General features: G+C 39.5%; 1 protein-coding gene and 1 pseudogene across 3 annotated transcripts in view; one reads left to right on the forward strand and one right to left on the reverse strand.

Annotated features, from left to right (window-relative positions):
- Positions 1-23,116, reverse strand: part of TENT4B (terminal nucleotidyltransferase 4B) — a 76,699-nt gene that overhangs the window by 42,536 nt on the left and 11,047 nt on the right. The gene's annotated exons all lie outside the window — the stretch shown is intronic.
- Positions 19,153-19,571, forward strand: LOC147573481 (small ribosomal subunit protein uS8 pseudogene; annotated as a pseudogene).

Genomic DNA, 23,116 nt, shown 5'->3' on the forward strand with positions numbered 1-23,116 from the left:
AGGCACAAAAGGACAAATACTGTATGATTCTACTTTTCTTAAGGATCTAGAGTAATCAAGTTCCCTATCATTGAGACAGAAAGTAAAATGGTGGTTGCCAGGGACTGAGGGAGAACGGAGATTAGGAAGTTAGTATTTAATGGGTACAAAGTCTCAGTTGGGGAAGATGAAAAAGCTCTAGAGGTAGACAGTAGTGCTGACGACTGCACAGCAGTGTGAGCATACTTAATGCCAGTGAACTATATACACTTAAAAATGGTTACAATGGTGGGGTGCCTGGATGGCTCAGTCAGTTAAGCATCCGACTCTTGATTTTGGCTCAGGTCATGATCTCAAAGTTCATGAATTCAAGCCCCACCTCAGGCTCTATGCTGTCAGCATAGAGGCCACTTTGGATCCTGTCTCCCTCTCTCTCTGCACCCCCCTTGCTGCCCCTCCCCACTCTCTGCCCCTCCCCCTCGTTCTCTCAAAAATAAAGATTTAAAAAAAATGGTTAAAATGGTAAATTTTAAAATATGTGTATTTTAACATAAGTTTTAAAAATTTAGCTAACCAAAAGACTTGTCATTAATGAAATATGACATACCCAATACAATAGATATAAAAAGGAATGAAGTACTGATTTATGCTATAATATATAGATGAACTTTGAAATCACCAGTCACAAAAGACCACTTATTGTATGATTCCATTCATATGAAAGGTCCAGAACAGGTAAATCCACAGAGACAGAAGCAGATTATTGGCTGTCAGAGCCTAGGGGGGCGGGGGGAAGGGAAGTGACTTCTTAACGGGTATGGGGCTTATTTGGGGATAAAATGTTCTGAAACTACACAATGGCAATCATTGTACAACACTATGAATTACGTGCCACTGAACTGTACTCTTAAAAATGTTAATGACGGTAAATTTATTTTTGCGTATTTTACCACTATTTTAAAAATAAAATAAAAAATTGCACTGTTCAGGGGTCCCTGGCTGGCTCAGCTGGTAGAGCATGTGACTCTTGATCTTGGGGTTGTGGGTTCGAGCCCCATGTTGGGTGCAGAGATTACTTAAAAATAAAGTCTTTAAAAAAAATGCACTGTTCAAAAAAAAAAAATTGCCAACAGCTCACTTAGACAGCAAATAGCTAAACAGCAAAGACACATCACTGAGAACTAGGCCCTAGCCTACTACTAACACAGCAATATGTGTTATGTCACATAAATGCTATTAGTCTGGCCAAAAAGTGGGGGGGGGGGGGCATTTTCTTAATAAATGTAATTCTCTGGTTATTTCTTGACACAAATTTGGAAAACTATTATATTGTTAATAGGAAGATTTCATCACGTCCTGGAATTGGATTAGAGCACTACTTCATGTCACACACAGACGAGAACAGTTTGATTTTAGGTGCTATATATAGGAGTTCACGCTAAGAAATGAGCTACACACTGGAACACTGGAGAGAAGGCGTGAAGGTGATCTCTTCACAGGAGGCAGCCCAGGGCCCCAGTTCATGTCTCAGCCATTTGCCCCCAGACCTGTCCACAGAAGGGAGAGGGCTCTTCCTCCAAAAAAAAAAAAAAAAAAAAAAAAAAAGCATCAGGGAAACGCTATCTTCAAGTAGAAACAAACGCCAAACGCATTTAGAAGCAAAGGAACATGAAGGTTGTTGCTCTGCAGCTCTATCTCACTGTAACTCACTTCCAATATTTAAAATCAAACTGGCAGTCTCGCACTTTCAATAGGGACAGCTCAGTTGAGAATTTAAGTCAGAAGACATGGTCTTCAAGGGTTGTCACGTTAACCACATAAAACTAATGTAATAAAAGCCAACCTGACAGATTCTTGGCAGCAAAGTTATTTGTAAACACATATATCATGAGCTTAGATTAAGAATAGAAGCTTTTGGGGCGCCTGGCTGGCTCAGTCGGTTAAGTGTCCGACTTCGGCTCAGGTCATGATCTCACGGTTTGTGGGTTCGAGCCCCACGTCGGGCTCTGTGCTGACAGCTCGGGGCCTGGAGCCTGCTTCAGATTCTGTGTCTCCCTCTCTCTCTGTCCCTCCCCCACTTGTGCTCTGTCTCTATCAAAAATAAATAAAAATGTAAAAAAAAATTTAAAACAAAAGAACAGAAGCTTTTATTTTGGTTGTATTCAAGGGAAGAAGCAGTAAAGTAAAAACACTAAAAATAAGCAATATGAGAAACCAAAGTTACAAGAATAACCAAAGCTAATAAATGCAATTAAGAAAAAGAGGCAGACGCCCAGCTAAGGGGAAGGGACCCTTTACCACCATCTAAGACAGAGGCAATACAGAAAGCAGGCAACAATGAGATGCCCTCTAAATGGTTACTACAGAAAAAGAAAAGGAAAACGAAAAAGCAAAACAAGCTCCTCCTGCCAAACTTGAAGGTCAGGATCCCTACCTTAATTGTTTAAACTTAAGGGGGAAAAATTAAATTCACCAGCAGCAGAGGAAATAAAACAGTGTTTGTCAAACATTGAGAAGTGCGTCTCAAACCAGGTCTGCGGATACTTCTCCCAGTCTATACACTCTCTGTGAGAATTTTTAAATTGTGTGTTTTCATTTTAATATTACCCTAAAAACATTAGCATAAGCCTGTTCTGGATCATCCAGACGCTTCCCTGGAAACAGAGAGCTGCCCAGGGATTTCCCGGCCCACGTGTGCTGTTGTGCCTACCACGAGGCTTAGGCCAAATAACAGGATGTTAATTGGTCTGTACCAATAGTCAAGAACAGAGTAAGAACTGGTAAGTGCATAACGCACAGATCCAACTAAAGGTCAAATGACACCCCTGCACAGTTTTATTGTTTTCAGACTTGAGAAAAGTGGGGAGAGAACAGAGGAGTCAGGTGGCCAGGTAAAAAAGGCATTCCCAAATTCCCAATGCATTCCCAACACCACAGCAGATAATACTATAGTCACAGTAAATGTACCAAGTTGAGTAAAACATCATCTGTCCCATAAAATTGATTTTAATTTTATTGGTTTTGTCATTTTATCTATATCTGTTAATCTGTCTTGTTTTTAAAATCTTTTAAGCATAAGAAATTCATCCTTGCGTGTATTCTTACATTACAATAAAAATAACTTAAACTAGGGGTGCCAAGAGGAGTCAACTGGGGAAGGACAGTCTTTTCCACAAATGGTGCTGAGGAAAGATTTGAATGGGTTTTTCTTCAAAGAAGATATACACATGACCACTAAGCAGAAAAGATACTCAACATCATAAGCCATTTGAGAAAAAGAAATCAAAAGCATTTCAACCCATTAGGAGAGCTATTATAAAAAGGAAAAAGAAAAAAGAGAAAAGAAACAGAAAATAACAAGTATTGGTGAGGATGTGGAAAAAAATCAGGACTTCTCTGTACTGCTGGTGGGAATATAAAATGATTTAGCTGTGGTGGAAAACAGTTTGGCAGTTCCCCAAAAAGTTAAACATAGAATTATCATATGATCCAGCAATTCCACTCCTAGGTATAAATCCAAAACAACTGAAAGCAGAAACTCAAGATACTTATACACCAATGTTCAAAGCATTAATCACAATAACCAACAGGTGGAAACACGGCAAATATCCATCAACAGATAAATGGATAAATGAGATATGGTATAACTATACTGCAGAGTATTAGCGTAAAAAGGAAATTCTGATACATACCACAACATGGATAAAACTTAAAAACATTACACTAAATGAAATAATGAGCCAGATAACTAAAGGACAACTATTGTATGATTCTCCTTATATGTGATACCTAGAATAAGCAAATTCATAGAACAAGTAGAATAGAGGTTAGTTGTTACCTAACAACTGGGGGCGGGGGGGGCCGATGGAGCATAACTGTTTAATGGGTATAGAGTTTCTAGTTGGGATGATGAGAAAGTTCTGGAAATGGATAATGGCAATGATTGCACAACAATGTGAATATATTTAAAGCTACCGAACTGTATGCTTGAAAATAGTTAAAATGGTAAATTTTAGGGGTGCCTGGCTGGCTCAGTCAGAAGAGCATATGACTCTTGATCTCCAAATTATGAGTTGAAGCTACACATGGTGTGTAGAGATTACTTAAAAATAAAATCTTTAGGGGCACCTGGGTGGCTCAGTTTAAGTGTCCTACTCTTGATCTCGGCTCAGTCATGATCTCACGGTTCATGAGACTGAGCCCTGCGTTGGGCTCTGCACTGACATCACAGAGCCTGTTTGGGATTCTCTCTGTCCTTCTCTGCCTCTTCCCTGCTTGTGCTCTTTCTCTCTCAAAATAAATAAACTTTAAAAACAAAAAAATAAGGGGTGCCTGGGTGGCTCAGTGGATTAAGCATCTGACTTCAGCTCAGGTCATGATCTTGCATTTCATGAGTTTGGGCCCCGCATCGGGCTCTGTGCTGACAGCTCAGAGCCTGGAGCCTGCTTCAGATTCTGTGTCTCCCCCTCTCTCTGTCCCTCCCCTGCTTGTGCTCTCTCTCTCTCTCAAAACATGAGTAAATGTTAAAAAAATTTTTTTAATATATATAAAATAAATAATAAAAATAAAAACAAAAAAATAAATAAAATCTTAAAAAAACAGTAAATTGTATGCTATATATATTTTATCATACCACAAGAAAAACTTAACACCAGATATGTGCCAAAAATATTGTTTTGGTTTTCTTTTAATGTTTATTTATTTATTTTGAGAGAGAGAGAGAGGGTCAGAGAGAGAGGGAGAGAGAGAGAATCCCAAGCAGGCTCCACACTGTCAGCACAGAGCCTGATGTGGGGCTCAATCTCATGAACCATGAGATCATAGCCTGAGCCAAAATCAAGAGTCAGATGCTTTACCAACTAAGCCACCAGGCAGCCTTCCGTCAAAAATGAGAAAATTTGAGAGACACTGCTACAGTTAGAATTAAAAATTGAACTATTTATGTAATGTTTAAAAATACAGATATAATCAATATATATTGCTAGGAACATAAACACAGGAGCATAAAAACATAAATGAAAAGGACATATATCTACCTGTCTTGCAAGAGTGGTTACGCCTGAGAAAGGAGGGAGGTATATGGGAGGCATACCAAAGGATGTTCAAGTGTATCCAAAAAGTTGCATTCCTTAAATTTCAAAACGGAGGGAAGGAGAGAAGGGGAAAAGGAGAGAGGCAGGAAAAAGAAAAAAGAAGTCAAATTTGTTAAATCCAGTAATCGGGTTCATCATGTTACTTTAGATCCTCTCCATACCTTTAAAGTAGTTAATAACAAAAATATGAAATGACTAAGAATCAAAAGTTACATAATGAGCCGCTCTACACAATAAGTGAGCAGACGGCCCACTGACAGGCCGACTTACCATCAACAGAACCTTCTACTTCCCTCCTCTCTCTCCACAGATCTAAGATGCCATCAACAGCAATCAGAACTGCCAATCAGCATTCACTAGCCAGACTTACCTCGCACTCTGAGCACACAACTGGTCCTACAATTTTTGCATGCCTCCCAACTGCCAGTTAAAGAAATGCTAGTTCCCATTAGCAGTAAAACTGCAGCCATTTTTACCAACGAACAAATAAATTCCTATCAGGCTAGCAATACCGCAAAGACTCTTTCATCATTACTTACTGTGAGTTATCTGAAAGTTGTCATTAATAAAAACTGAAAACAACTGCAACTTTTGCCAGTTATATCAAGACTGTACAAATATGATCAGGGTAGAAATAACCCTAGAGTCAGCCCCCACCCAACATATGCAGGCACACACACAGACCAGGTCTCTTCTCCTCCTTTGTAGCTGAAACACTATTTCTATTTCAATACTAACACTATTTCATACTGTGCAAGTATGGGAGATGTGAAAGCATACCAGGTCAAAATGAGACTAAGAACCAAAAGGGGAAAACTCCTAGGTATCTACCCACAAGAACTGAAAATGCAGCCCACACAGAAACCTTTCCTAGCAGCATTATTCACAATAGCAGAAGAGTGGAAACAGCCCAAGTGTCCAGGACTGATGAATGGATAAATACAATGTGCTCTATCCGCACAATGCAATGTTACTCTGCCACATAAAGGAATGAAGCTCCAGCACCTGCTACAACATGGATGAACCTTGACAACATTATGCTAAGTGAAAGAGGACAGATACCACATATACCGTAGGATTCCATTTACAAGAAATGTGCAGAACAGGCAAATCTATAAGGACAGGAAATAGACTGCGGACAGCCTGGGGCTGGGGAGTTTTGGGGAAAGATAGAGAATAACTGCTAATGGATATGCGGTTTCTTTGGGGGGATAATGAAAATGTTCTACTTAATTCTGGTGATGCCTGCACACAACTCTGGGAAAACACTAAAAACCATTTGAAGTGTACATCTCCAATGGATGAACTATATGATTGTATGATTTTTAGCTCAAAAAGGCTGCTATTTAAAAAAAAAAAAAGGGGGGGGGGGGGCAGGACAGGCTGCCATCACAGCCCTAAAAAGATTCTGCCTTAATTTGTATGCACATAAGAGGAATAGAAGAACCTGTAAGTCAATAAAAAGATGTATACATCCAGGAAATTAATGACTTATACAAACCAAAATAAATGAAAACAACTTAACATTTTAGTTAGTACGTGGACTAAGGTAACAGGCAAATTGTTGCAGACCACATTACATTAGGACCCAAAGTGTCTAGAAATCCCACGGTCACCACTTATCTGAGGCCATTCAGAACTTTTTTTTAAAATTTTTTTTTTCAACGTTTTTTATTTTATTTTTGGGACAGAGAGAGACAGAGCATGAATGGGGGAGGGGCAGAGAGAGGGAGACACAGAATCGGAAACAGGCTGCAGGCTCCGAGCCATCAGCCCAGAGCCTGACGCGGGGCTCGAACTCACGGACCGCGAGATCGTGACCTGGCTGAAGTCGGACGCTTAACCGACTGCGCCACCCAGGCGCCCCCATTCAGAACTTTTAATGTAAAAACTACCTAATACTTGAGTCCCAATAGCTTCTTACATGTCACTACAAAGTCCACAAATCTGTACCTGCCCATCTCAGCTCCCTCCTGGGCACTGCTGGTTTCACAAGACAAAGCATCCACAGAAGGTAAAAACAAAAACAAACAAACAAACAAACCACAGAAACCTCTTTTTACCATTAACTTTCTTTTATTTATCTATTTATTTTTTATTTTTTTAATGTTTCTTTATTTTTGAGAGAGAGAGTGTGAGCAGGGGAGGGGCAGAGAGAGAGGGAAACACAGAATCCGAAACAAGCTCTGAGCTGTCAGCACGGAGCCCAACGCAGGGTTTGAACTCATGAACCGCAAGATCATGACCTGAGCCAAAGCTGGACACTTAACCGACTGAGCCACCCAGGCGACCCTCTTTTTACTATCAACTTCCTTACCAGTGAGCACATATTACATGTCCTTAAATTTCCCATTACTTAGGGAACTTTGTCTCATTCCATGGAAAGGTACATGGACCCAGATAATTCTTTGGCATTCTTCTTCACTGGACAACACAATCACCCATTTCTGCAACTGCTGACTCCCTCACCTTACCTTACTCCCGGTCATCTGATCTTCTGGCCAAGGACAAACAGCCACTGTTCTAAGTCAGTGGTGCCAAGTCCACCATCACCTCACTATCAGATATGAGTTGATAAGCATGAGAAAAATGAAAACATTAACACACTAGTGCGAATCCAACATAAAATGACAAAACAACACACTGACATCGATGTCAAAACACCAACACCAACACCATAAACCCACGGGGCAAAAATCTCATAACCCTATACCAAGACAAAAATAAGTAAAATGATAAAAGCTCATCTACTTGGGGGGAGAAGAGAGGAGCCTGGGTAGCCCCCAGAAAGTGGTAAAGCTCCTCCCCCTTCACTGTTAGCCTCACAATCTTCCTGGCAACATAGAAGAAACCCAGCGATCTTATTTTGAGGAACACAGATGGAGAAAGTAGCTGAAAAGCAAACAACGCTTTGCGCAAGTATGCTTCCAGCGCTTTCTTCACACTAGAAAATCAAAAGTGACTTGGAAGTCCAACAATAGGGGAGAACTAAAGTAAAACTTTGTATATTCACATAGGAAAATATATTAACCCCCTCCAAGAAAGGCTGCATTTGTAGACTATGTAAATACACGGAAAAGACCACGCAAAATGTAAACTAAGGGAAGCACTAACACTATTTGTGTTGATGAAAATTATTTTTAAAAACGGATCTTTTGCAATGACACAAATAAGAATTTATGGAGACTAATAAACAGTTGACACTTTATAATGAAAAGCTTCTTTGAAATGGCCAAGTTATTATTTTGTGGTCAAATTGATCAAATATACAAGAAAACTTACCATATACCCAACCTAAAGTTTCTAAAGCTATTGCAAAAGGCAAGCACCAAAGAAAATGCAGAACACATCAAATTCTCTTGATATTTCTTGCTGTTTTGACACAATTATTCTGGCTACCATTATCTGTTAATTGTCTTCACATCACTACCCTAATTCAGCATTTTTTACAAAATGTTTCCAAGTCAGCACCCAGTACACTGGCACTGGGTACACAGTTATTAGCAGACGTAATTCGGGGTCTACATGGCAAACCAAAAATACTCCTCGTATTTATGACAGTTACAAACAAAAAGCTGACACATGCTCTGCCATTTTGTGCCTTCACTCAAATACCTGCAAGTTCAGTGACGCCCAGCAAATTCTCCTGAGTCAGTTCAATCAGCTCCTGCAGCAGGGCCTGGCTGGAGGACGATTCGGCACTGAACCGTACAGCCCCTGCCCCAGCAATCACACTGCGCACGTGCACACAGAGCCATGCACAAGAATGCTCCCTGCAGCACTGGGAACGGCCTGCGTGTTCATCAATAGGAGAATGGCTTAAAGAACTATGGTACAGCTATACAGCTGCACAGAAGTGGACATGAAAATAAGCAAAAGTTATAGAATAGTATTTATTTTCTTTGCTCAGTCTACCTGATACGGAAAAGTTCTGGAAGGATCCACAGGACACTGGGAACCATCACTATCTCTGAGGAAGACGCTAGGACTCAGAACGGCAGTCATATGGGACTCCCGACTTTTCTGTAACGTTTCAGTTTTTACAAGGAGAATAAATTCATGCCTCATTTATATAATTAAAATTTAAGAAATATCTCTGGGTCATAAACTGCATGTGCTTTATCTAGTATTCCATTCAGGGAATTCAAATCCATATGAACGCAGGCAGCTCGAATCTAAGTGCAAAAGGGCATTGAAGGCACAGTGTCTTCACATGTAAATACACAAACATTTCCCTCTGTACTCCTCCAACAATATAATCTTCCTCGCTTAAAAACAAACCCAGACCCCGTCCTCTACAAAAAAATATTTTTAAAAAGGTGCTTTTAGTACAAGACCAAATTTTTAAAAATTTTACACACCATGTCAAATTCTTTAAGAAGCAGTTTTATTTTTAGTCTAAAAAATAACAGCATTATAAGGCCTGAGCCAAGCTTCACTTCATTAAAATGATATCTGCTGCCCATGTAATGGTTCTGAAATTGTTTCATTCACTTGGTCTGGTTTTAAGCAACACAGAAAAATTAGTATTCCACCTTGAGTGTGGCCTCGGAGGACTTCCAGTACCTCACAGTCCTCCTGGACCAGGAAGGAGTCCTTGAACAGCAGCGGGGTCTGAGGGTTCTGAGCTCCCTAAGGGATTTGGGAATCAGCCAGGTTTGGGAAGCCATGCTTTAAAAGAACCTTTAAGCAGCACCTCTCAACTTGTGCTGAATATGATCATTATTTTTTAAAGTATGATGGGAAAGCCACCCTTCCCCCCTACAGACCTATTAAATCAGAATCTCCGGAGAGCAGGTTCCAGTCATCAGGAATTTTTCCCCCTCAGATTGAGAACGCTGCTTTGAAGTAACTGGTTTAGGAGTCACTGATCTCAAGCTCATTAAGCAGAACACCATTATCTGCATGGGTTGTAGAAACAGTGGCATGCTAGGGGAGGAGGTAAGACACCAATGCCGGTTTTATTTGAAATCAGAGTTTGGACTGATAAGGGCCCAGACTACTGATACACAGAGACCTGTTATAAAGTAGGACTAAGAAGCTCCGGTTTCAGGTAAAGATAAAGTCACTCCATTAGCTGTGAAACTTGGTAAAGTCATTTAACCTCTCTGAGGTTCAACTGATCACTTTTTTAAAAAGGACTGAAATAAGTGACCTCTGAAGATCCTTTGATCTCAAATCCCAGTAGCTACAAATCAGTCAAGGCCACAAGCAGGGTGGTCCTTAAATAAATGCATGAATATCTTCTATAAGTATCAGATTCATCATATATACATTTCTGTCTTGTCTACATAAAAGTCCTATTCCTCATCACACCATAAGAAATCCTAACTGAACATAATTATGTTCTATCAGATCAACCATAAAAGAAATTAGGGGGGTGTCTGGGTGGCTCAGTCAACTGGGCGTCCGATTCTTGGTTTCGGCTCAGGTCGTGATCTCATGGTTCATGAGTTTGAGCCCTGCATTAGGCTCTGCACCTACAGCACAGAGCCTGCTAAGCATTCTCTCTCTCCCTCCCTCTCTCTCTCTCTCTCTCTCTGTCCCTCCTGCATACTCACTCACTCACTCTCTCTCTCTCAGAGTAAGTAAACATTAAAAAAAAAGAAAAGAAAAGAAAAGATAATTAAACTAGTCAAATAAGTCCCAAGATAAATAAAAACATTTGGCATAAAAGAAAATTTTCAAATAACTCTTTAACCTTTTCCTTGGCAACATTCTAATTTTTAAAAAATCTTTCCATTTTAAAATATTGTATTAAAATACACATAACAGGGCGCCTGGGTGGCTCAGTCAGTTAAGCGGCTGACTTCGGCTCAGGTCATGGTCTCGTGGTCCGTGGGTTTGAGCCCCGCGTCCGGCTCTGTGCTGACAGCTCAGAGCCTGGAGCCTGTTTCAGATTCTGTGTCTCCCTCTCTCTAACCCTCCCCCGTTCATGCTCTGTCTCTCTCTGTCTCAAAAATAAACATTAAAAAAAAATTTTTTTTAATAAAAAAAAATACACATAACATAAAATTTACCATTTGAACCACTTTTCAGTGTACAGTTCTATGGCAGGAAGTACATTCACAGTGTTGTGTGACCATCACTACTATCCACCTTCTTTTTATTATTTATCTTTTATTATTTATTCTTTTTATTTTTTATTATTTTTCTTTTTTTTTTTTTTTTAATTTTTTACATAGGCTCCACAACCAGTGTGGAGCTCAGTGTGGGGCTTAAACTACTCACAAACCTGAGATTGAGACCTGAGCTGAGATCAAGAGTCTGACACTTGACCAATGGAGCACCCAGGTATCCCTACAGAACTTTTTAAAAGACCACTTTATTGATTAGAACTTTGCAATCTTCCCCAAGTGGAAGTCTGTACCCATTGACACTAAAATTCTCCTTTCTCTTCTCCCGGCAGCTCCTGGCAACCATAATTCAACTATCTGGTCTCTATGAATGACTACTCTCTAGGCACCTCACAAAAATTGAATCATTCAATATCTGTCCTTTGTGACTGGGTTTTTTTTCATTTGGCATGTTATCAAGGTTCATCCATGTTGTAGCACATATCAGAATTTCCTTCCTTTTTAAGGCTAAATAATATTCCATTGTATGTATATACCACATTTTGTTTCTCCATTCATCTATTAACAAATACTTGAGTTGCTTCGTTCTGATTTTTCTAACCATATGTCATTTTGAATGAAGTCACATACAGTAGAGATGAGAGAACCTTACATCACCAGCGTCTCTTATAAATAAATAAATAAATACATACATACATACATACATACATACATAAGCAAGCAAGCAGACCACACTCTGCAACATAAAACAGACCTTCACATATTTAAAATAACAGAAATTGTACAAAGTATGCTCTTGAATTACACTAGACATCAGTAACAAAAAGCTGAAAAATCCCAAAATACAATATTTGGAGATTAAACACAATACATGGAGATTAAATAAAACATAGGTCAAAGAAGAAGTCTCAAGAGCTATCTCTAACTAAATGAAACTACAACTTATCAAAACTTGTGGAATGCAGAGAAAGCAGGAGTTAGAGAAAATTTATAGCACTGAATGCAAATATTAGAAAAGATGACAGATCTAAAAATCTAAGAATCTAAGTTTCTACCTTATGCAACTAGAAAAATATGAGCAAATTAAATTCAAAGTAAGAGCAAGCAAATAAATAAAGCTGGAGCAGAAATCAATAAAAATAAGATCAATAGAGAAAAATCAAGGAAGCCAAAAGGTAATTCTTTGAAAAGACCAATAATACTGATAAATCTCTAGCCAGGTTAATTGAGAAAAAAGAGAAGACACAAATTACTATTATCAGAAATGAAAGAACGGTCATTACTACTAAGCCCAAGGACATTAAGAGAATAATAAAGGATTATTATGAACAACTCTATGCCCACAAATTAGATAATCTAGATGAAACAGACCAATTCCTTGAAAGAGACAATCTATCAGAATTTACACAAGGTGAAAAGAACAATCTGAATAGGCCTATATCTAGTAAGGAAACTGAATCAATAACTAATAACCTTTTAAAACTGGAAACAGATGGGTTCACTGGTGAAATCTCCCAAAGCTTTAAGGAAGAAATTATCTCAAGTCTCTACAATCTCTTCCAGAAAACAAGAGAGAAAATACTGTCTAATTCATTCTATGAGGCAAGTATTACCCTAATCCCCAAACCAGACAAACACATTAGAAGAAAGAAAAACTACAGACCAATAGCTCTCATTAACACAAATGTAAAAATCCTGGACAAAATACTGGTGGACTAAATCAAACAATGTACAAAAAAAAAAAAAAATTATATACCATGACCAAATAGGATTTATTTCAGGTATGCAAGACTGGTTCAAGATTCAAAAATAAATTTATGTAATCCATCCATACATCAATAGACTAAAGAATAAAAAAAAATCCCACAATCCTATCAATAGATACAGAAAAAGCATTTGAAAAAATCCAACACCGAATCAAAATTCTCAACAAACTGAAAACAGAGGGGAAGTTGCTCAACTGGACAAAGAACATATACAAAAATCCTACCGCTGATATCATACTTAATGATGAGAAATTAGATGCTTTCCTGCTAAGATTAGAAACAAGGCAAGATGTCTGCTCTCACCACTTTTTTAAAAAAACTTTTTTTAATCTTTATTTTTGAGAGAGAAAGAGAGCAAGCAAGCAGGGGAGGAACAGAGAGAGAGGAAGACACAGAATCCCAAGCAGGGTCTAGGCTCTGAGCTGTCAACAGAGAGCCCAATGTGGGGCTCAAACTCATGAACCACAAGTTCATGACCTGAGCCGAAGTTAGACACTTAAACCGACTGAGCCATCCAGGTGCCCCTCATTCTCACCACTTTCATTCAACATCATATTGGAAGTCTTAACAGATGCAACAATACAAGAAAAGAGAAGTGTACAGATTGGGAAGGAAAAAAATAAAACTTCCTTTGTTTGCTGATGACATGATGATATGTAGAAAATCCCAAAGAAACAACAAAAAAATTCCTGGAATTAATAAACCATTAAGGTTTCAGGATACAAGGTTAATAAAACTCAATTATTTTTTGTTCTATACCAACAATAAACAACTGGAATTTGAAATTTAAAATGCAATACCATTTACATTAGCATCCGAAAAAAAGCAGAAATACTTAGGTATAAATCTAAGAACATACGTGTAAGATCTCTATGAAGGAAACCACAAAACTCTAAAAAAATCAAAGAAGATCTAAAGAAATGGAAGACAATTCCAGGTACATGGATAGGAATCAAGATGTCACTGTCATTTCTTCCCAAATGTATCTACAGATTCAAGGAAATCCCAATAAAAATTCCAGCAAGATTATTTTGTGTGTTATCAATAAACCGATCCTAAAATTTATATGGAAAGGGAAAAGATCCAGAATAACCAATACAACACGGAAGAACAAAGTTGGAGGGCTGTCACTACCTGACTTCCAAGACTTAGTATAAAACTAATCAAACAAAACAAAGTAATCAAGACAGTATGGCTAAGAAGACAAATAGATCATAGAACAGAATAGAGAGCCCAGGAGTGCCTGGGTGGCTCAGTCAATTAAGCGTCTGACTCTTGATTTCAGCTCAGGTTGTATCTCATGGTTTGCGAGTTCAAGCCCCACACTGGGCTCTGTGCTGACAATGTGGAGCTGCTTGGAATTCTCTCTCTCTCTCCCTCTCTCTATTCCTCCCCTGCTTGTGCTTCTTCTCTCTCAAAATAAGTAAATAAATAGAATAGAGAGCCCAGAATGAGACCTACACAAAATATAGTCTACTGATCTTTGACAAAGGAGCAAAGGCAATAAAAGCAAGAAAAGATGGTCTTGTTAGCACGGTGACAGAAGAACTGGACATTCACATGCAAAAAAATGAATCTAGACACTGATATTCCACCTTTCATAAAAATGAACTCAAGGGGCGCCTGGGTGGCGCAGTCGGTTAAGCGTCCGACTTCGGCCAGGTCACGATCTTGCGGTCCGTGAGTTCGAGCCCCGCGTCAGGCTCTGGGCCGATGGCTCAGAGCCTGGAGCCTGTTTCCGATTCTGTGTCTCCCTCTCTCTCTGCCCCTCCCCCGTTCATGCTCTGTCTCTCTCTGTCCCAAAAATAAATAAACATTGAAAAAAAAAAATGAACTCAAAATGGATCACAGACTTAAATGTAAAACACAAAACTATAAAATTCCTAGGACATAACTTAAGAGAAAATCTAGGTGACCCTGTGTTTGGCAATGACTTTTCAGACACAATACTGAAAGCACAATCCATGAAAGAAAGTATTGCTAAGGTGGATTTCACTAAATGTAAAAACTTCTGCTTTGCAAAAGACACTGTCAAGAGAATGAAAAGGCAAGCCACAAATTGAGAGAAAATTTTTACAAAACACATATTGATAAAGGCCTGGTACCCAAAATACACAAAGAACTCTTAAAACTCAAAAATAAGAAAATAACCCAATTTAAAAAAACAAGACCCGAGCAAACACCTCACTAAAGAATATACAGAGGCAAATAAGCATATGAAAAGATACTTGACATCATACGTCACTAGGGAACTGCAAATTAAAACGAGACACTATTACACACGTATCAGACTAGCCAAAACCCAGAACACTGACAACATCGAATGCTAGCAAATATGTGGGATGGCAGAAACTCAGTCATTGCTGGTGGGGATGTAAAATAGTACAGTCACTTTAGAAGACAGTTTGGCAGTTTCTTAAAAAACTAAACATACTCTTACCATAAGATCCAGCAATCTTCCTCCTTGGCATTTACTCAAATGAGCTGAAAACTTATGTAAACACAAAAACCTGCATACAGATGTTTTATTCATAACTGCCAAAACTTGGAACAACCAAGCTATCTTTCAACAGGTAACTAGATACATAAATTGTATTACATCCGTACAATGGAGTACTATTCAGCAATAAAAAAATAAATAAATAAAAGTAAAAAAAGAGCTATTAAGCCAGGAGAAGACATGGAGGAAACCTGAATTCATAGAATGGAAAGCAGACACATACTACATGATTCTAACTACATGACATTCTGGAAAATGTAGAATTATGAAGACAGTAAAAAGATCAGTGACTGCGGGACTCAGGGAGAGAGGGGAGGATGAAGCACAGATTTTTAAGACAGTGAAACTACCCTGTACGATGGTATGATGATGCATACAAGTCATTATACATTTGCCAAAACCTACAAAACGTACAAAACAAAGACTGAATCCTAATGTAAAAACCATGGACTTTAATTGTACTGCATTGATAATGCAGCTCATCAGTCATAACACGCAAGATGGTAATTATAGGAGAAATGGGATGGAAATAGGGGAGAGTGGGAGGATGAGGATTCTGTACTTTCTGCTCAATTATTCTGTAAATACAAAAGTGCTCAGGGGCACCTGCATGGCTCGGTTGGTTAAGCGTCCGACTTTGGCTCAGGTCATGACCTTGCGGTTCGTGGGTTCAAGCCCCATGATGGGTTCTGCAGACAGGGCAGAGCCTGCTTAGGACCCTCTGTCTCCCTCTCTCTCTGCCCATCCCCCACTCATGCGCACACACATGCTCTCTCTCTCTCTCTCTCTCTCTCAAAAACAAATAAACATTAAAAAAAAGTGCTCAAAAAAAATTCTAATACACACACACAGATGCCTTGTGGTGGAGAAAAAACAGAGGAACAGCTACCTCAGGACAGAAAAGTCCTTGACTACCTCTATGTTGCCCAGGCCTCAGAGATGACCTTATGTACTGACTTCCACAGAAAGGGCTACGACAAACTCCTAAGGAAGCTGAAGCCACACTGTGACCGGGGGGTTGGGTTCTGGTCATCATCTTGGAGCCTTCTTTTATAGAGGCCATGCAGCCCTTTCTTTACACAGCTGCCACCATGCTTGCTATGTGGTATTTATACGTAAATAGCGGCTTTTAAAATAAATATTTGATTGGGGGGTAAAAAAAAATCACTTGATTTACTAGCGATAGGAATCCTTCCTATAATGCTGTATGGGTTATGTTAGCCTGAGGGGAGGAATGATTCACATTAAGTTAAAAGAATATTAACACAAGAGGAAGAAATACAATCCAAGTTTAATTTCAAGCAAAAATAAATGTGTTACTCCTGGTTGCTGGCATTAAGGCTGTGAGAACTCCGTTCCCTAAACAGAGGCTCACAGGCCACTGGATCCACCATGGTTTTCTTCAGCTAACACAAGTTGAAAGCAAAGGTCAGGTATGGCTGCGGGCAAAGGGCTCCCTTGGCCAGTCCCAGCCACCGACCAATAGCCAAGCACAGCTCACTACAGGGAGAATTACTGCTTTTTCCACACACCGTGCACTAGTCAGCCCAAAGCCATTTCAGCTTTTTGCATGCAGCCCACATGCTTCTCTCTGCTCATTAACAGAACCAGTTAGAAGTTATATCTCCTCTTCTCACTCCTATCCTGTGTCCCCAGTAAGAATTGTACCCTAAGGATAACTTAACAGCTGAGGAGGAAAAGTTCCTACTTTTAGGGGTGTTCCAGCTGACAACTGATAAAGGTTCAAGAGAATATCACAACTTTACAACCCTAATAATGAACTAGTAAATATATGCAATGATCATTAATGGCTACCAATATCACAAAAGGAAAGACACTCAGACATTATGTATCTTATGGGAAAAGTACAGATCATCATCTATGAAGTATACTTGCAAAAAAAAAAAAAAAACAATAAAAAAAAAACATAAATAAGCCGCTAGATCTAATTACAACTTTATAGAAAATACAGGGGGACAAAGGAACATATTAAATCGACACCACAGGAATGCAATCAGCAAAACTCAGCAGAAGAGTCTAAAGGAAAAACTCAATTTCTTCAACAAATAAATTAATGAGGGAAAAGAGATGGCAGAGAACACTGTAGTTCAAAAGGCATTCCAACCAGGGCACCTTGGTGGCTCAGGCTGAGCATCGGACTCTTGATTTCCACTCAGGTCATGATCTCACAGTTTGTGGGATCAGGCCTTGCGTCAGGCTCTATCTATGTTGACAGCATGGAGCCTGCTTGGGATTCTCTCTCTCCCCCTGTCTGTCCCTCCCCCCACTCACGCACACACTCTCTCAAAATAAATAAACATTTAAAAAAAAATGAAGGCATTTCAACCAACAGCAATGCAAAACCTCATGTGGATTCTGATTTTAACCACTAAAAAAACACTTATGGCACAACTGGAGAAACATGAACATTAGATATTTGATGCAACTAAGGAATTAATGTTCATTTGTTTAGGTGTAATCATGGTATTGTGACTATGGTTTCTTTTTAAGTCTTTATCTAGAGACACATACAGAAACATTATACAAAATGATGTGACACTTGGAATTCACTCCAAAATAATGTGGGGTGGGAATGAATGCAGGGGGGGCTGGTGAAGTAGGCTGGTCCACAACTGATCACCACTGAAGCTGCATGATGCATACATGGAGGTTCATTATTCTATTCTCTCCACTTCCACATTGCTTGTAATTTTCCACAGTAAGTAGATTTTACCAAATTAATTGGAATAATTTCAGATCTCAAAATTCCTTTGGTTGAGGTCAACCATTACAGTAGAGCCTGCTGACTATCTCAGTTATGCTAAATACCGTATAGCCAACCTGCTCTTTCAGAGCTTATCATTTGAAACCGATACAATCAGTTTTTCTTTTCCAACCCTCCACCACCTAACCGATCTTTCAAAACGTGAGCAAAAGTCTCCACTCAAAGCTTGCCCTTACATCACTAGTCAAAAGCAACCTCTCTCTTATGCACTGCCTATCCAACCAGACCATAATTTTCCAGAAGGCAAGGAATATGTTTTACTGTCATTACTTCTCACAAAATGTCTAGCACAATAGTCTGCACATAGCAGTTGATTATCCAACCAAAAAACGTGTGGATCAGTTCTGGCCTGTGCAGAGATGAGTGGCAAAACCAACAAGTAATATAGTATCAAAAGCAGAGGACACATTTACAAAGTCAACAGGTCATGAAGAATGGATGAACACACTGTGGTGGACCCATACGATGGAATACTACTCGACGTTAAAAAGTAACAACAATATTACACACAACAGTATGGCTGAATCTCCAAAACGTTGTGGTAAGAGACAGAACTTAGGCACAAAAGACTACAGAGTGTATACCATTTCATTTACATGAAATCCTGGAAAAGGCAAGTGGTTGCTTAGGACAAGAGATGAAGTAAGGGGACTTGCTGTAAGAGCATCAGGGTACTTTTTCAGTGATGGAAATGTTCTGTATCTCTTCCTGTATCTTGATTGTTATAGTTACACAACTATATATATTTGCCCAAAGTCCCTAAATGGTACAATTAAAATGGGTGGCTTTTATTATAAATCATGCCCTAATAAAACTATTTCACAATCATAAAATTAGATTTAAAAATTATAAATATTTATAATAGGACAGACCAAGAACTCTTACAAATCAATAAGACACACATAAAAGAAAGGTAGGCAATGCTCTTTCTGCCATCTTTCCGTGCCCCATAATGGTGTGCATGAATGTCCCAGCAGATGTGCTCCAGAGCACTAACAGTACTAAGAAGAGAGGCAAACGCCAAGTTCTTATTAGGCCATGCTCCAAAGTCATCTTCCAGTTTCTAACTGTGATGATGAAGCATGATTACATTGGCAAATTTGAAAATCACTGATGATCACAGAGCTGGGAAAACTGCTGTGAACCTCATAGACAGGTTAAACAATGTGAAGTGATCTGTCCCAGATTTGATGCACAACTCAAAGATATAGAAAAACTCCAGAATAATTTGCTCCCGTCCCACCAGTTTGGTTTCACTGTACTGGCAACCTTAGTTGGCATCATGGACTGTGAAGAAGCAGGACGAAAACACACAGAAGAGAAAATCCTGGGGTTTTTTTTTCTAGGGATGTAATACATAAGCACAGATAAAATGCCTCAATGGAAGAAAGAAAAGAAAGGAAGGAAAGAAGGAAGGAAGGAAGGAAGGAAGGAAGGAAGGAAGGAAGGAAGGAAGGAAGGAAGGAAGGAAGGAGGCAAGGCAAGGCAAGGCAAGGGATGGGTGCCTGGGTGGCTCAGTCAGTTAAGCACCGGACTTCAGCTCAGGTCCTGATCTCAATAGTTCGTGAGTTCCAGCTCCGCGTGGCACTCTCTACTGTCAGCACAGAGCCCACCTCAGATCCTCCGTCTCCTTTTCTCTCTGCCCCTCCCCACTCACACTCTTTCTCTCCCTCTCTCAAAAATAAACAAACATTAAAATTTTTTAAAAAGAGGAGCACCTGTGACACAAGAACAGACACTCAGATCAATGGAACAGAACAGAGAACCCAGAAATGGACCCACAAACATATGGCCAACTAATCTTTGACAAACAGGAATAAAGACAGTCTCTTCTGCAAGGGGTGCTGGGAAAACCGGACAGCGACATGCAGAAGAATGAACCTGGACCACTTTCTTACACCATACACAAAAATAAACTCAAAATGGATGAAAGACCTAAGTGTAAGACAGGAAGCCCTCAAGGAGAAAGCAGGCAAAAACCTCTTTGATCTTGGCTGTGGCAACTTCTTACTTAACACGTTGCCAGAGGCAAGTGAAACAAAAGCAAAAATGAACTACTGGGACCTCATCAAAATAAAAAGCTTCTGCACAGAGAAGGAAACAATCAGCAAAACTAAAAGGCAACCAACAGAATGGGAGAAGATATTTGCAAATGACATGTCAGATAAAAGGTTAGTATCCAAAATCTATAAAGAACTGATCAAACTCAACACCCAAAAAACAAACAATCCAGTGAAGAAATGGGCAAAAGACATGAATAGACACTTCTCCAAGGAAGACATCCAGATGGCCGACACATGAAAAAATGCTCAACGTCACTCATCATCAGGAAAATACAAATCAAAACCACAATGAGATACCACCTTACACCTGTCAGAATGGCTCACATTAACAACTCAGGCAACAACAGATGTTGGCGAGGATGTGGAGAAAGAGGATCTCTTTTGCATTGTTGGTGGGAATGCAAGCTGGTGCAGCCACTCTGGAAAACAGTATGGAGGGGCCTCAAAAAACTAAAAATAGAAATACTCTCTGACCCAGCAATTGCACTGCTAGGCATTTATCCAAGGGATACAGGTGTGCTGTTTTGAAGGGACACATGCACCCCCATGTTTATAGCAGCACTATCAACAATAGCCAAAGTATGGAAAGTGCCCAAATGTCCATCGATGGATGAATGGATAAAGAAGATGTGGTATATATATACAATGGAGTATTACTTGGCAATCAAAAGGAATGAAATCTTGCCGTTTGCAACTACGTGGATGGAACTGGAGGGTATTATGATAAGTGAAATTAGAGAAAGACAAAAATCATATGACTTCACTCATATGAGGACTTTAAGAGGCAAAACAGATGAACATAAGGGAAGGGAAACAGAAATAATATAAAAACAGGGAAGGGGACAAAACAGAAGAGACACATAAATATGGAGAACAAACTGAGGGTTGCTGGAAGGGGTGTGGGAAGGGGGATGGGCTAAATGGGGAAGGGGCACTAAGGAATCTACTCCTGAAATCATTGTTGCACTATATGCTAACTAATTTGGATGTAAATTAAAAAAAAAATATGTAGGTTTGGAGTTTGATCTCAATAGTGACTAAGGCTTTTTAAAAAACAAAAACAAAACAACAAAACAAAAAGCAAAACAAAAAAAAAGAGGGGCACCTGGGTGGCTCAGTTGGTTGAGCGTCCCACTTCAGCTCAGGTCATAATCTTGTAGTTCATGAACTGGAGCCCCACATGGGGCTCACTGCTGTCAGCCTGTCAGCGCAGAGCCTGCTTCAGATCCTCTATCCCCTTCTCTCTGCCGACCTTCCCCCCGCTTGCACTCTCCCCAAAACTAAATCTTTTTTTTTAATTTTAAAAAAGAAAAGAAAAAGAGCTAGGCTAGGAAAATAAGAAATTCAAACAAAATTAATAAATAGTCAATTAATGTGAAGGTATATACAAATTATATCAGTAAAATACTATTTTCCCCTATAAAATTGGCATAAACGGTTTTCTTTATATTGGTTTTAGTAATTTAATATTTATTTTTTTTAATTTTTTTTAACGTTTACTTATTTTTGAGACAGAGAGAGACAAAGCATGAACAGGGGAGGGGCAGAGAGAGAGGGAGACACAGAATCTGAAACAGGCTCCAGGCTCTGAGCGGTCAGCACAGAGCCCGACGCGGGGCTCGAACTCCGTGAGACCGTGAGATCATGACCTGAGCCGAAGTCGGATGCTTAACCGACCAAGCCACCCAGGCGCCCCTAGTGATTTAATATTTAGCACTGGGAGGGTTTAGGGGAAACTGGGACTCTTACACACGGCTGACCCAATCTTTCCACAAGAAAGGGTGCAAAAGCCTTACGAGATACAAACACCGTCCAGTCTAAAACTATGTATCAAGACAATTCACACAGAAAGAATAGTCTTTAACCCATGGTACTGAGATAACTGCATCTCCACAGGCAAAAGAATGAAGCTGGATCTGTACCTCACACCATATACAAAAGATGAACTCAAAATAGATCTAAGACCTAAATGTGAGGGTCGGTAGAACAGGCAATTCTTTAGGGTGCCTGGGTGGCTCAGTCAGTTGAGTGTCCAACTCTTGATTTCAGTTCAGGTCATGATCCCAGGTCCCACACTGGGCAGAACCCACATCAGGCTCAGCGTGGAGCCTCCTTGAGATTCTTTCTCCCTTCTTCTGCCCTTCTCTCCTGCTCATGCTTTCTCTTAAAAAAAAAAAAAAAAAAATACTAAGAACATGGAACTCTTGGGGCGCCTGGGTGGCTCAGTCGGTTAAGCAGCCGACTTCGGCTCAGGTCACGATCTCGCGGTCCGTGGGTTCGAGCCCTGTGTCGGGCTCTGTGCTGACAGCTCAGAGCCTGGAGCCTGTTTCAGATTCTGTGTCCCCCTCTCTCTGACCCTCCCCCGTTCATGCTCTGTCTCTGTCTCAAAAATAAATAAACGTTAAAAAAAAAAAATTAAAAAAAAAAAAAAAGAACATGGAACTCCTGATCTCAGGGTCATGAATTTGAGCCCCATGTTGGGCGGAGAGATTATTTTAAAAAAATAAACGAAATTAAAAAAAAAAAAAAAAAGACCTATATGTAAGAGCTAAAACTGTAAGACTCCTGGAAGTAAACCATAGGGTTAATTTTCATGATCTTGGATTAGGCAGTGGTTTCTTGGCTATGACACCTAAAGCACAAGCGAGAGAAAAAAATAATAGATAAACTGGAATTTATAAAATAGAAAACAACAACAACAAAAACCCCTGTACTTCAAAGAACCTATCAAGAAAGTAAAAAGACAATCCACAGAAAGGGAGAAGTACCTGCAAATCATTTATCTAATAAGGGTCTAGTATCTAGAATATTTTAAGAACCCTTATAACTCAACAAAAAGAAAACCCAACTAAA

This window comes from Puma concolor, chromosome E2, assembly GCF_028749965.1.
Source record: "Puma concolor isolate L17-30 chromosome E2, mPumCon1.1.hap2, whole genome shotgun sequence".
Taxonomy (NCBI): Eukaryota; Metazoa; Chordata; class Mammalia; order Carnivora; family Felidae; genus Puma; species Puma concolor.